This window comes from Leguminivora glycinivorella, chromosome 1, assembly GCF_023078275.1.
Source record: "Leguminivora glycinivorella isolate SPB_JAAS2020 chromosome 1, LegGlyc_1.1, whole genome shotgun sequence".
Taxonomy (NCBI): domain Eukaryota; kingdom Metazoa; phylum Arthropoda; class Insecta; order Lepidoptera; family Tortricidae; genus Leguminivora; species Leguminivora glycinivorella.
Genome location: NC_062971.1, coordinates 11,101,390 through 11,115,566, shown reverse-complemented (window position 1 = coordinate 11,115,566; position 14,177 = coordinate 11,101,390). Strand labels below are relative to the sequence as shown.

The window sequence follows — 14,177 nt, the reverse complement described above, 5'->3', positions numbered from 1 at the left end:
GCAAACGGCTGTCAAGCCCCAGCTTTATGAAAAATCATCCACCAGTAAGGGGGCATCCAAGTAAGTATGCCCTCACCATGAAGTCAAAGTTCTAACCTAATCTAACCCACTTATCTCACAAAAGTTTGTTTCTCTGAGAGTTTCAGTTCTAACCTGGATCCCACTGGCCCGGGAAAGACAAGTGGGTATGTCCGACTCCCATGGACTCCCTTGGGGTGTTCCGACGCTCGCCTTGGGCGGGGTTTCGGGAACACGGTTGTAGACCACCGTTGCCCCGCCAGCGTTGCCCTTGCGGGCCCGGCTCTTGTGGCTGGTCATGCAGCCTACTCCGCTGAAGGTACCTTTAAAACGCTTGAGGGCCTTCCAGCACAGAAACTCTTCAGGCGGGTGATGTAGCTCCCGGTCCATCACCCGCAAGTTTCGGTTAGGGCGGCATCAGTCTCTCTGCGAAGACTCTTCGCCGCCTGCCTGGCCTTCTGCGGCGCTGAGCTCGCGCACTTTTTCGGCGGCCTCCTTTTGCGTAATGACAACGACGCTAAAGGTGGTCACTGCCTCCCACTCCTCTTCACTGCTAAGCATATGGCATATTAGCGCCGGCAGTGAGAGATCACCCCCTATAACCGTGAACAGGGCAGCGCGAGGCTCATCCCAAGCAGGGCACTCTTCGCGCGTGTGTTGGGCCGTGTCCACTGCTCTTCGATCACAATGGTGACACGCTGTAGTAGGCTCCCTTCCCACCCTCTCACACAGGTACCAGCCGAAGCAGCCGTGCCCCGTCAGGAGCTGTGTGAGATGGAAAGAAGGTGCGCCGTACTTACGTTCCACCCATTCTTTTAGAACGGGCCGAACAGCGGCCGCTTCTTTCTGGTTCCCGGCTAGCTCCCGGGATCTCCAAACGCTCGAAGAGCACCTCTCGTGCTTCTTCTCTCCACTTTTGGATTTCTTGAGGGGCAGGCCAGTTCTCTTCCCTCCTTGCTGCCGTCACCCGCCAATAGACCGCGGTTTGAACCTTGGCTTCAAGGTCCCACGGCGGGCTTCCGGCTAGTAGGCTAGCTGCCGCGTACGAATTGTCGCGGTACGCTCGAGCCACCCTGAGAACTATAGCTCGTTGAGGACGACGCAGAAGGGCCTCAATTTTAGATCTCAGGGTGTCCGCCCATATTGGCGCCCCGTAGAGGGCCATTGAACGTACCACGCTCATATAGAGTCGTCTACATGCTCCTCCTGGCCCGTCCAGATTTGGGAGAATACGCCCAAGCGCGCCGGCAGCAGCCAGCAATTTTGGGGCCAGACGCTTGAAGTGTTCCTCGAACCTACCGTCGAGAACGAGTCCCAGGTACTTCATCGTCGACCCGATGGCTATGGAAGTTCCCCCCACTGTAATTTGGGCTCCCTCCGGAGGTTTATTTCGAGGCCCGTGGAAGACCGGAACCTCGGATTTGTGCAGTGCGACTTCCAGACCTAGCGCCCGAATCCTATGCACTACGTGTGCTACCCCAGCTGTGGCTACATAGGCGGCCTCCCTGTAGGTTCTGCCACGGGCCGACACGAGAGTGTCATCAGCATAGCAGGAGATGCTGACCCCCCGCAGAGTGGCCCCGCGTAAGACCCAATCGTATCCAATGTTCCACAGGAGCGGCCCCAACACCGAGCCCTGTGGAACACCGCACGCCATTTTCCGTCTTCCCCAGCCATCTTTAGTTGGGAATACCACAAGCCGCCCGGCAAAGTATTCCGCCACTGTGTTTTGTAGATGATTGGGCACATTGTGATATTTGAGTGCCGCCTTTATTGTCTCCCAGGGTAAGGTATTGAATGCATTCGAAATGTCTAGTGACACAGGCATCACAGTCCCACCCTGGGAGATCTCCTCTTCTGCGAAGTCCCTTACGTGGGCAATTGCGTCTAGTGTCGAACGCTGCGGACGGAAGCCATATTGGCAATCGCTCAGACCCGGCTGCATGCTCTTAACGAGACGGGCGGCGACTATACTTTCGAAGACCTTGCTCGTCTCGTCAAGCAGCACTATGGGGCGATATGCTGACGGCTGATCAGGTGGGCGCCCGTTCTTCCGAAGGAGCACCAACTTGCCTATTTTCCACCTATCGGGAAAACGCCCCTGGGTTAGGCACGCAGTGAAAAGGTTTCTGACTCTTTCCTCCATCTCGCTGAGCGCGACTACCAGGGCTCGCCCAGGTATGCCATCTGGCTCGGGTGCTGTCTTTTTGGAGCGGAGTTTCAAGACAGCAACACTCAGTTCGACCTCCGTGACTGGCGGTACCTCTCTAACCACGTCTGGTGGTATGGCACAACCAGATGCCATAGCTGGTGGCACAAAGCCGCCCCTTTCTAGGAAAAGAGCACTGACAACTCGTTCCAAAAGATCTGGCTCGAGACTGCTGGTCAGTGGGGGGGGGGGGGGGGGCAGGGCCGGAGCTTTTGCCTTACGCTCCGACACGATCTGCCCCATGGATCCCTGTTGAGAGCGCTTCTCTCTTTGGCCTGCGCGATAGCATTATGCAGCGTTTTACGAGCGGCCCTGTACAATTCGTAAAAAGCATCTTCCTCTTCTTGAACTCGGATGCGCCTTCTTCTACTTCTTGTGTATTGACGGCGCGCAGCCACGCAAGCGTTTCGCAATTGATTCTGGCAGTGAATTCTAGCAATGAGTTCTGGTATCCACTAGTACACCCGTCGTTTCGTCGAAAGAAGTTTTGCTCTAGGCATCGCTGCGTCGCAGATGCGAATCAGCGCAGCTCCGAGTTGTTCCACCTCATGCTCAACCCTAACGTCCACTGAACCATTACTTTGCCCCCAAGACTCAACGATGGCCGCCTCCTTGGGCACAGTTCTAACCTTTTTTTTTTGACCCAGGGGAATCCGTTATGGATCCCACTGGCCCGGGAGAAGCCAGTGGGTATGTCCGACTCGCACGGACTAAACCCCCTGGGGCGTTCCGCCGCTCGCTCTTTGGACGGGGTTTCGGGCACTCGGTTGCAGGCCTCCGATACCCCGTCAGCGTTGCCCTTGCGGGCCCTTCTCGAAGACTGCTTAGGCAGCTTACTCCGCTGAAGGCCCTCGGAACACGGGAGGGCCTTCCAGCTCGGAACCTCGTTTAGGTGGGTGATGGGACTCCCGATCCATCACCCGCAGGTTCCATGGGCGCCAGAAGAGTTCCGGCGCCCGGCGGTGGACATGGTCTTTGGTTCCACCGCTAACCTAGTCGGCCGCAAAGGATAGGGAGAACGGCGCACCGTAATACCGGCACTCCTCTTCCCTTGCGGCCCCACCAATGCCGCTACAGCGGAGCGGCCCCGCCAAGGGGTAGGGAGAGTGGCGCACCGCTATACCATCACGCCTCTCCTCCTGCGATCCCACCTCGGCTACCGTGGGAGGGCACAGAGCGGCATCCCATACTGCCGGATCTTCCCTCCCACGGCAGTCCTCCCAAATGCGTCTCAAGTGGGCTTTACAAGCCCATTTGGAGCATCCTCCTCGGGCCAGCTCGCCCAGCAACAAGCCGGCCCTGGGTACCTCTTAAGCTTCGCCGTGGGTGACCAGTCCACGGTTACTAAGCCCCCCCACCACGGCAAGGTGGGCACCCTCGGGAGGGGGGGGGGCACAGTTCTAACCTAACCTAACCCACTTTTCTCACAAAAGTTTGTTTCCGTGAGGGTCGCAGTTCTAACCTAACCTAACCCAATTTTCTAGCAAAAGTTTGTTTTCGTGACGGTGACAGTTCTGTTCCTTAGAAATAATGCAATGAATTAAGATATTGTAGCTGTAATAATTATTAAATTAGCTGAACGTGAATACTTAAAAAATAAGAAAAAAGGATGTATGCTCTTCGAATTGAATAATTTGCTATGAAGACGGGTAAATTGCTGCGCAATTAGTATTTTTGATAAGATTGTTGTATTTTTGTTCCTAAAGGAATTTAATTGTCTTGCATTAGAGGAAAAAAGTAATGTCGTGCTGATGTGTATTTTGGAATAATCTGCATTACTAGTTTTGTTAATCATTTAGTTTATTTGCAGTGAAGTAATTAATTTGATGTACAGAAGTATATTATTGATGACGATAAATTGATAGGCGATTATTTTTTTGCTGTGCGCTTAATAATATCCCTTAGTAAATATTTCCTTATGGAATTTGCTGAAAATTGGAATTTGTTGCAAAAGTGTATGGCGATTTTCAGACCGTATAATATCTTTTGTAGCTTAATAGTCAAATTTTGGTTGTGCAACAAAAATCCGTGGCTGATTGAAATATCCTTTGCCTGAAGTATTGTACGGATTGTATTAATTTTTAAAACTAAATCCATTATTCCCTTGGAAATAAAATAGTACATTATGCTTCAGTACACGTAGACGCAATGAGACCTTTAAACAGCAAATGTGATGAAATAGTACATTATGATACAAGTGCGTAAAAAAGGAAGTTCGAAACGAGTGGCGATAAATTAAAACACGACCTAAGGAAGTGTTTTAAATCGACACGAGTTACGAATTTCCTTTTCGCACGTGTATCGTACGACGTTTTTCAGTACAGATGAGCCTCCGAAGTTTCGACCTGGCATATAATAAATAAAACCTACCTACCTACCTGGCAGTATAATGACCCACTTCTCGCACTAGTGCGTAAAAAAACACCATCTGTACTGAAAAAATAGTTTCCCAAGCATATGGTCCTGCTGACGACCGGGTAAAGCCACCTTACCTACACTACACCTTATGTATCCATACTTCCATACTTAATATTATCAATGGGAAAGTGTGTGTGTCTGTTTGTTTGTAAGTCTTTCACGGCAAAACGGAGCGACGAATTGACGTGGTTTTTTAAGTGGAGATAGTTGAAGGGATGGAGAGTGACATAGGTTACTTTTTGTCTCTTTCTAACGCGAGCGAAGCCGTGGGCAGAAGCTAGTAACTCATAAGTTGACAACGAGTGACGACTACAAGTAAGTCCTAACTGCATGTAGAAATTATAGGAGCCAACAGAAGGTGACACTAGTCGTCAGAGGGGTCAAAAGACAAAACACACAATTAAGTATTACATATAAATAATATAATGGTGTATTTCAAGAAAATAAAAATATACTATGCAGTAAACATCTACATCTACTTGACACATTTAAAATCAATACGCAGGAAATTATCATCTTTGTATAGCTTTATTTAGCTCATATAATAATTTGTGGTGAGATGTTAATAATGGCTCATTTAACGCCATAAGCACTATAATGGGAAAGTAGATTGCCTAAGTAATATCGCTAAGGGGGCAGTCACGGACCGTAAAATGAGTTCCGAAGAAGTTATATCATCTTTGTATAGAGTCAGTGAGATGCGATGTCTTAATCTCACTTAGGGCCGGTTGCACCAAATGGGAAAGTCTGGCAAGTTAAAGCGTTCGTTAAGGGGGCAGTCACGGATTGTATGAAATGAGTTCCATAGCAATTTCTACCGAGTCCAGTGAACTGCGATGTCTTAATCCTACTTAAATGGATCTATTATAATGGAATGGAAGTCAAGACGTTTTAACATCAACCATACTGGAAATAGCTATATTTTACAGATCTATAATAGCACCCATAGTATAGTACAGCTTTGCTTAGTTTGGGGCTAGGTTGTTCTGAGTAAGGTGTCCCCCAATATTTATTATTTACCAACATATGGTTTCTCAAATTGCGTAATTAACAAATGAATGACACTGACGATATAACAAAGATTGTTAATAACAAGTAACCTCTTTCTAGACACATAACCTTCATCTATTGTACAGTTTAAGCTTCGCTGCTACTGTTGCTATAACGTGTTACTTACATCCTTCAATGGTTACATCGTTTCGTTTGACATACAGTACCATAATGCGTCAAAAACATACCTGCAAGTTACTCCATCTTATTTTATCGCACCGGAACTACCTGCAAACATAAATCAAAGATAAGTCAACACGACCCATTGTCTGCTTTATAAAAAATATTGTTGTAAATTCAAGCTAAGTTTAAGCTCCAAATCCACATTATTTATACGCGCTTATAAGCTGTCACGCTTTACGCAAGAAAAAAGCTTATTAAATCATTTCACGGCTAAATAAAGCAAAGATCGTGCCATATTTCGAGCGATGATCTCAAATCTCAAAGACGAGCAGTTAACATAGTCAAAATATTCTCTATTTTATCAGCCGCAAGCGATTCAGGATAACTGCGCCTGGCCGGCTGCCAACTGCAAGTGTATTTCAGGACGTCCTTTTATGCGTTTTATTAAGTTCCCAAGTTATTTTCTTCGCGGCTACTATTAGAGCGTGAGTGTTAGCAAAAACTATTCTAGTAAATACGAATGAGGATAGTTAGGTTATTGTTAAAACGTTGCTATAAAAGCTTCTAAGATTATAATAGTGCTAATTGCGAATGCTGCGCTTTTTACAGCTTTTTCGTTCGCGTATCTGCGTTCCGGAATACGACGACATCCTCAAATTCCCAATCAATGAATTATACTACTTAACTGCTAAAATGTGTGTAAATTGGTAACATGTCATGAGCATCATGGAAATACGGTGTGACCAAAATCGATTAGTTGGCTTACCAATAACTCGTAAAACAAAAGCCAACCACCAATCATGTTCCAGAAAACAATAAATTGCTCTGACCACGCCAGTGAAATAATAGAAGTGTTTAGCGCTGATCGAGATGTATCGCCGATACCCCTGGGAACTACTCTAATTACAGCTGGATAACAGTTTGCATTGCGCAAGCGGCGCCCGCGCCTAACCACTGGTAGACGATTACTTTTCACTCGCGTTTTGAAAATATTATAATGTATTTTTCATCACATTTGCTGTTTAAAGGTATCATTGCGTCTACGTGTACTGAAGCATAATGTACTATTTTATTCCCAAGGGAATAATGGATTTAGTTTTAAAAATTAATACAATCCGTACAATACTTCAGGCAAAGGATGTTTCAATCTGCCAAGGATTTTTATTGCACAACCAAAATTTGACTATTAAGCTATAAAATATATTATACGGTATGAAAAATGCATTTTATTTATGTTTTACAATTATTTCAGTGTGTTTTGCATTTATTTCGTAAATTTAACTCAGATAAATTGTTATAATTTACAATCTGACAATATGCTCTCTACTCGCGCTTGACCGCGTGCGTTCGCGAGGCACCCACCGTTGCCTAGCAACGGAGAGTACAACAGATCAAAATATTTAAATGAATAAGTAAAATTTTAGTTCAATTATATGATTTATATGCTTTTTTGAACGTTGCATTTAATTTATATGCAGTATTTTCGTGTTTGTTTTCGTTCAAAAAGTGTTTGTTATCAAAAACAATGGATTTAATATGAATAATCTGATGTAGATCAAGATACACTACTGGTCGCAACGCCGCCGGTTGAAGGTTTTGCCTTATGACTGTTTCCTCTGTATTTTTCTCTCAAATGTGATGAAAAACATTGTGTGTAACTGCATTAAAGACTTGTGTCTATTATTCACTCCTGCCTGCGGCAGTGGAGAATAATAACACGCGTCTTTAATGTCCCCCTTACCTCCCTTGTTGCACAATGTACTATTATTTATATGGAAGAAAATGGTATGAGAAGTAGACATTTAACCATAGTGTTGCGGATCGAATATCGAGAATATCGAGCAAATTCTCATCCTGTGTTAAAACCGTCTTTATAACTGTATTCATAAATGCCTGATAATTTTTTTGACATATTAAACAACTTTAAAATTAACGAAAAACAAACAATGATCTTATAGTTCTACTAAAAAACCGTCTTTAATTATTGTATAGCAAAATATGATTTCCGGGCCATTAAGTATTCCCATCATAAAGTGTTACGTTGCGAAAACCTATGATAGGTCATAGAGCAGTTCGTGCGTGAGTTAACATAATGGGCTCAGGGCATTTACTTTAGCAATTGTGAGCTGATAATTGTGAACTGCAAGCTCCAATTGCAGCGTATTAGTGCCCGCCTATGGTAATTAGTACGGGACCGGGTCACTCGTCTGTGTGTTGACAGTATCTCGATCTGATATCGCCTGATAATGAGCGGGTAAAGGCTGATTGAGTATCAAATTAGGTTTGAAAATGTAACCTCAATCGAGATCCGGTCTTTGTGTTACCTGAATAGCTATGCTGCATACCAGGCTTAAACAAATACGGAAACCGATAGTTGTTACCGTCGTTACCCGCGCTGCAAATTGTTTAGTAATTAATTGATCCACGTTAGATAATTTTTATTTTTGAATTAAAATACGATGAGAAATCGTTAAACAGATCAATAAAGGTAACCTGTTGCCTAAATCGCTTAGATCGCTTCTTTCGATTACTGATTTACCCTTTTTCGATTAATGATTTCAAAACATCCAAGAATGTGACACAAACGCGAATAAGGAAGATATTGCTTAGGCGTTATGTCGAACAAATCGTACTATAAATCACGAGGCAAAAGTCGGATAAGTCGAACCTGTGCAAGAATTTCGCAAACCAGAGCATACTGGCAGATATTCCACAAAAGGCAACATTCTAATTAGACGATAGTCGACCGAGCAGCCACAATGCTATCGAAGTGGAACATCTTCGATATCATCCCTCGCGATAGTCCTAAACGGTGTTACCGAACCACCTAAATCTTAATTGATTTAGTCACGCTTCGGGAGGTTCGCAATGGGCCGTGGTAGAAAGGTGTCCGTGCCCCGAAAAACATTACAATCAGAGAACATTGTATAGTACACGTACTTATTAGAATATCGAAATAACCAAAAGCTTTTCGGTGTAAAACAATGGACGACAATAGTGTTCGCGTTTTCAAATCCGATGGGCAACTGTACAAATTCACTTATATACCACTCTTTATTAGTTGAAGATGGAGCATGAAACCATCGATCGCAGTAATTAATATCGTCCACTCCTCCATCCCGGCTTTACGATACTCATGTCTCAAGTTTGCTTGGCCAACTGCAAAAAAGGACACGGTAATGTATTGTGATTAACAGCATGATCCGAGCACAGATTTCTATGTGAGTTTTCGAATCATAAAATTCGAAAACTCACATAGAAATCTGTGCTCGGCTTTTTCTTACCACTGTACAAAATATATATGGCGTGGAAACAGAGAGCAGCGCGAATCGCACGAATAGCACAAGGAGGGCACTGCAAAAGGAAGTGCGTGTCCGAACGATCACCGCGGCGATTGGCAAGTGTATCTATCAGATGCCATAAGCGATGTAGCGATGGGAAGCCGGGATTTAGCGGCATACAGATTGCTCAGACGATATCGCTGATGTTGGTTTTGCTAGCAGGGGAAAGCCGCACTTAGACTTACTAAGTATTTCTGAGAATTCAAAGGAAGTATATTACTTGGAGAAATTATTCCGCCGTAAGCTCGGAACAAACTATAGGATTTAACATGTAAGAATTCAGGTTGGAAGAAGCTTCGACATAATCAAGAACTGGTCTGTTCAACTTTGGCGGATAAAAATAACATAGTTATGCAGGAGCAGGTCGGGTCGGCTATGTTTGCACACCGCGCTTGCATTGACACTTTGACACTAAAATAAACAAGTTTGTATGTACTTAAAAGAAATATGTTGTCTAAACATTTATGTCAGTCGTAGAACTCGTAGACGTGTGGAACTTTATTTCCAAGACAGTCCCATTAATTCTGTAAGGTTGCAAGGCGGAGCACTAGGCCTTGGTCGTATCGTGTGACTTTCATGTTTACTTACGACGCTTACAATAACCGGGTTCGTAACACGCAACTCACCCCTCCTGTTATTTTTTATGTTTATATTTAACTAGTAAAAAATAAGGAAATATTAAGCGCGCCTATCGCGCCTAAGAGCGCATACCGTTAGTATTGAATTATTTGTATTTAATAATACTATAACTTAAGGCAAATAAGTAATAGGTATATGTAGAGTAAGTAAACAAATAAAACATAACTTCTTACACTTTCATAATATATACCCAAAGCTATTTTTTTCCGGGATAGCGTGTCCAAGTTCAAACACTTCAAACCCCGGGACGTAGGTAGTAAGTTATTTTTACATGTTAGTTTTTCGTGCATGAGCCTTGGCAAAAAAGAGGGATAACACAAGGAATCTTGTGCTTGTAAAGACATAACTTTTAATTCTGAATTGACTTCTCTTCTATGACCGCAACGCAACGCAAAGAGTTGCAGGCATGAGACTAACATTGTGATATGTCTTCATTTACACTAGTCCCACGTCTGTAGAGAAAATTTACCTACACATGACCCAGAGAACTTATCCATAACGAGTACTTTCAACCGTCTACAATTTAAGCCGTCCCACTTGTAGTGCTAATACTAAGTTAGCCCCGAGTCATTACTAACTCCAGATGCATGGACAGACTGACACGGTATGCAGGTTACGGACCCTATAGCGATAGGCCGACATGAAATTTCTAGCAAAACTCGTGGTGTCATAAATAATCCTTGTGCTAGGGACACACCGGCGCGGCGTCAAAGGCTAGTTCGATGCCTGTATAACGCTTTGGATTGTTGATCCCCACAAGGCTTTGACGTAATCTTGTTAAGAGTTTACAGTTGAAATTCAAAACCTATAGGGTAACTGACACAGAAGCTTAACTTTGTTCTACTTTTAAAATTAATTTATGTAGAAGAACTAACAATTTTCCTGAATAAACAAGTGTATTCCCAGCTTTACCTGCAGTTTCTAATGAGATTAACGCCATTTGTCTGAAGCCTTCGGCAAATATTGAGCGTTGTGAACTCGTGATAATGTCAAGACATAAATCCAAGGTTTGCCCTACTGGAGCATTGATGGATAAGTAAATTTTGCATGTATGACCTATTCTGACAGGATTATTGCATTATACAGCATAAGCTAATTTCACTATGTTAATTGCATGTACATAAGTGTACGTTACTCAGTAATATGTAGTATAATAATCAGTCTGCCAAAAGTGGTACCAAAATTCGGTTAAATATGGTATTTTTCTGAAATTTTTACTTTCTTAATAAAATCCTGTACCTACCTCACTATAGAGCAAATGTTTCAGATAACTTTCTAAGTGAAATTTAGTAGGCTTTGCAAATTAATAAACCTATCTAAATAAATTATCAAGAAGCAATGTTGTAGCTGTACGTTACCTAGACGACCCAATGTTTAATCCCAACGACTGTTCTAATCGATTTACACTATTCATTAGCTTTCAATCGTTTGTCCGACAACCAGTATCGCCTTCAATCTGGCGAGGACAGTAAAAGGGCTTTCCAAGCGGGTCCAGCTAACTGTACAATCTATTGGCCATAACCTTTCCTTTAATGCATCGGCGGTTTACACTGATTCGACCCGCCTACGACCGCGGCCGTAAGCGATGACGACGATGACCTATCGAAACACCGTTTTTTTTGGTGTGTTTTAAGTATACGGTAACAAATTGCATTAACACATACCTTCAGAGTAATTGTGATGCGAGTACCAACGGTCAACGACAGCTATTTTATTTTCAACATCTTGTGTCCCTTCACCTATGACCATCGAGTATGTACCTACCTATTTAGCAAATCACAGTTAGGAAAGTCATCAATAAAATTACTGGGCGTACATATAAGAATTAGAATTCATAAATATATTTTATTACCAGTTTAGCATTTCATAGTGTGATTAACCGTTAAATTTCTATAATTTTATTCTGCTGCATGTAATTGAGGTCGACATTAACCGTGGTAACTGGGCCATATTTACAATATAAGAGAAATTAATATTAATAATAAATTCGAAGTGCATTGCTTTCATCAAAAAACAACAAAGCTAAAGAACCAAGGTTAACAGCCTGGTTGTGGACGTTGTGGTATAATTTTCCAATAGAGAAAAAATATACTTCAGTCGCTTGACATAAGCACAAATACCTAAGTATAATTTTAACATGATAATACACCGTAACCGTTGGGCCAGATACATTATTCAAAAATGTCTACTGCTTATTCGTTGTAAGGTACTAAACAGAAACTTCAAAGTTACAAGAAACCATAACTATTGCGTTAAGAGTTTATAAACAATGACATGACGTAAGGTATAGAAAATAAATGGGAAAGTATTCAGTTACATATAGAGTGACAAGAGATGGACAAGTCAATTATCTATATTGTGCATCCATACTGATATTATAAATGGGAAAGTGTACTGTAAGTGTCTGTGTTTGAGTATTGAGAAAGGGATGGAGAGTGATATAGGCTACTTTTTGTCTTTTTCTAACCCCCACTTCCCTAAAATGGGGATCGAAGTTTGTAATGAAGCAATCCGCAATTTTCGAATTTAACACGAGCGAAGCTGTGGGCAAAAGCTAATATTAAGCTTCATATTACGGATGTTAGGGCAAGACAAGTCGACATCGACATAGAAAGATTCTATGAAGAATTACAAGATTAAATTATTACGTGGCAACCGTACAAGAATATAACGCGAGGTTATTTTTAACCGTCGCCTCATATCTCAAGAAGGACGGTTATCAAGTCGTCTGTATGTTTTTTTTTTTTTTTATTATTATTTTTTATGTTTGTTCCTCGATATCTCCGTCGTTACTGGACCGATTTTGAAATTTTTTTTTTGATTGAATGTATATGCATACAGATTGGTCCCATTTTTCTCAGAACCCAGTTCTGATGATGGGATCCTGGAGAAATCGAGGGAACTCCTCAAATCTGAAAGGCATACATATGGTTATTTTTGTGTTTTTAAAGGAACAGCATGCATTTAGGTACGGAACAGTGACATTTGGTGCAGTGGAACTGCTGATGATGGCCAGAACGGAACTCTTCAAATCTGAACGGCACGCTTATAGTGACTTTGGTATTTTTATACGAACAGCATGCACTTTCGTCCAGAACAGTGACATTTGGTGCAGTGGAATTTCTGATGATGGTCAGAACCGAACTCCTCAAATCTGAACGGCACGCTTATAGTGACTTTGGTATTTTTATAAGAACAGCATGCACTTTCATCCAGAACAGTGACATTTGGTGCAGTGGAACTGCTGATGATGGCCAGAACCAAACTCCTCAAATCTGAACGGCACGCTTATAGTGACTTTGCCATTTTTATAAGAACAGCATGCACTTTCGTCCAGAACAGTGACATTTGGTGCAGTGGAATTTCTGATGATGGTCAGAACCGAACTCCTCAAATCTGAACGGCACGCTTATAGTGACTGTGGTATTTTTATAAGAACAGCATGCACTTTCGTCCAGAACAGTGACATTTGGTGCAGTGGAACTGCTGATGATGGCCAGAACCAAACTCCTCAAACCTGAACGGCACACTCATAGTGACTTTGATATTTTTGTAAGAAAAGCATGCATTTAAGTTCAGAACAGTGACATTTATTTAGTTATGTTTGTTAAGCATAAGTTTTGAAGTCAAAGTTTGTCAAGCTTCGATTTCTTATAATATAATAGGATTCATGAGGAATTGAGGAAACTCCTCAAACCTTAACGTTATACGTATATTCATTTGTGTTGCAACATTCGCAAGTAGCTTTCACCAGAACCCGAAAGGCGACGGTTTTTTTTTCTTAAAAATTATTAACTTAGATGTTCAAGATTTAAAGGAAGTTACGTGTCACTAAACTACACAACAGTTTTTGCTCCTTAAGACCTCAGGAATGTGTGGTTAAAATCTGTCGGATTACTCGTTACCGTTTTGTCTTAGAGTTCTTGTTATTACTACGTAAACGTAAAAAAATGAAAACTGTAGCTCAAAGCTAGCTTGCTACGGATACGGAAAAATAGCTCGAAAAACTTTTACAATTTCGCTAACACGATTTTGCAACTGTCCACGCATTTCAGTCACAAAATGTTAACGTCCTGAAAACATTGTGAAACATCGCCGAACATACAATACACGGCATGTTTGTACATCTGCCACCTCTAACGTTAATGAGAATAGGCAATTGTTTAGCTGTCGAACGGGGGCAACTTCAAACGGACTGTTTTCAGTTCTGAAATTGTTCATGTAAACAACTGTGTAAACTTTTAAGAGTTCAAACTAACAGGTTAGAATAATGCTCTAAATATTGAGCTATTCAAATTGAGTATGATAAATTGCGCATTTCGATATGTAGGCCAAGTAGTACCTATTCGTTTTTGAAATTCATTTAGGACACTCGTTAA

The 14,177-nt window shown here is 42.4% G+C and overlaps 1 protein-coding gene across 1 annotated transcript in view; it reads right to left on the bottom strand.

Annotated features, from left to right (window-relative positions):
* Positions 1 to 14,177, bottom strand: part of LOC125229228 — a 356,537-nt gene that overhangs the window by 318,818 nt on the left and 23,542 nt on the right. Inside the window, exon 2 of the mRNA XM_048134026.1 lies at positions 5,884 to 5,923. The gene's annotated coding sequence lies outside the window, so the exon portion shown is untranslated. The remainder of the gene's footprint in view (positions 1 to 5,883; positions 5,924 to 14,177) is intronic.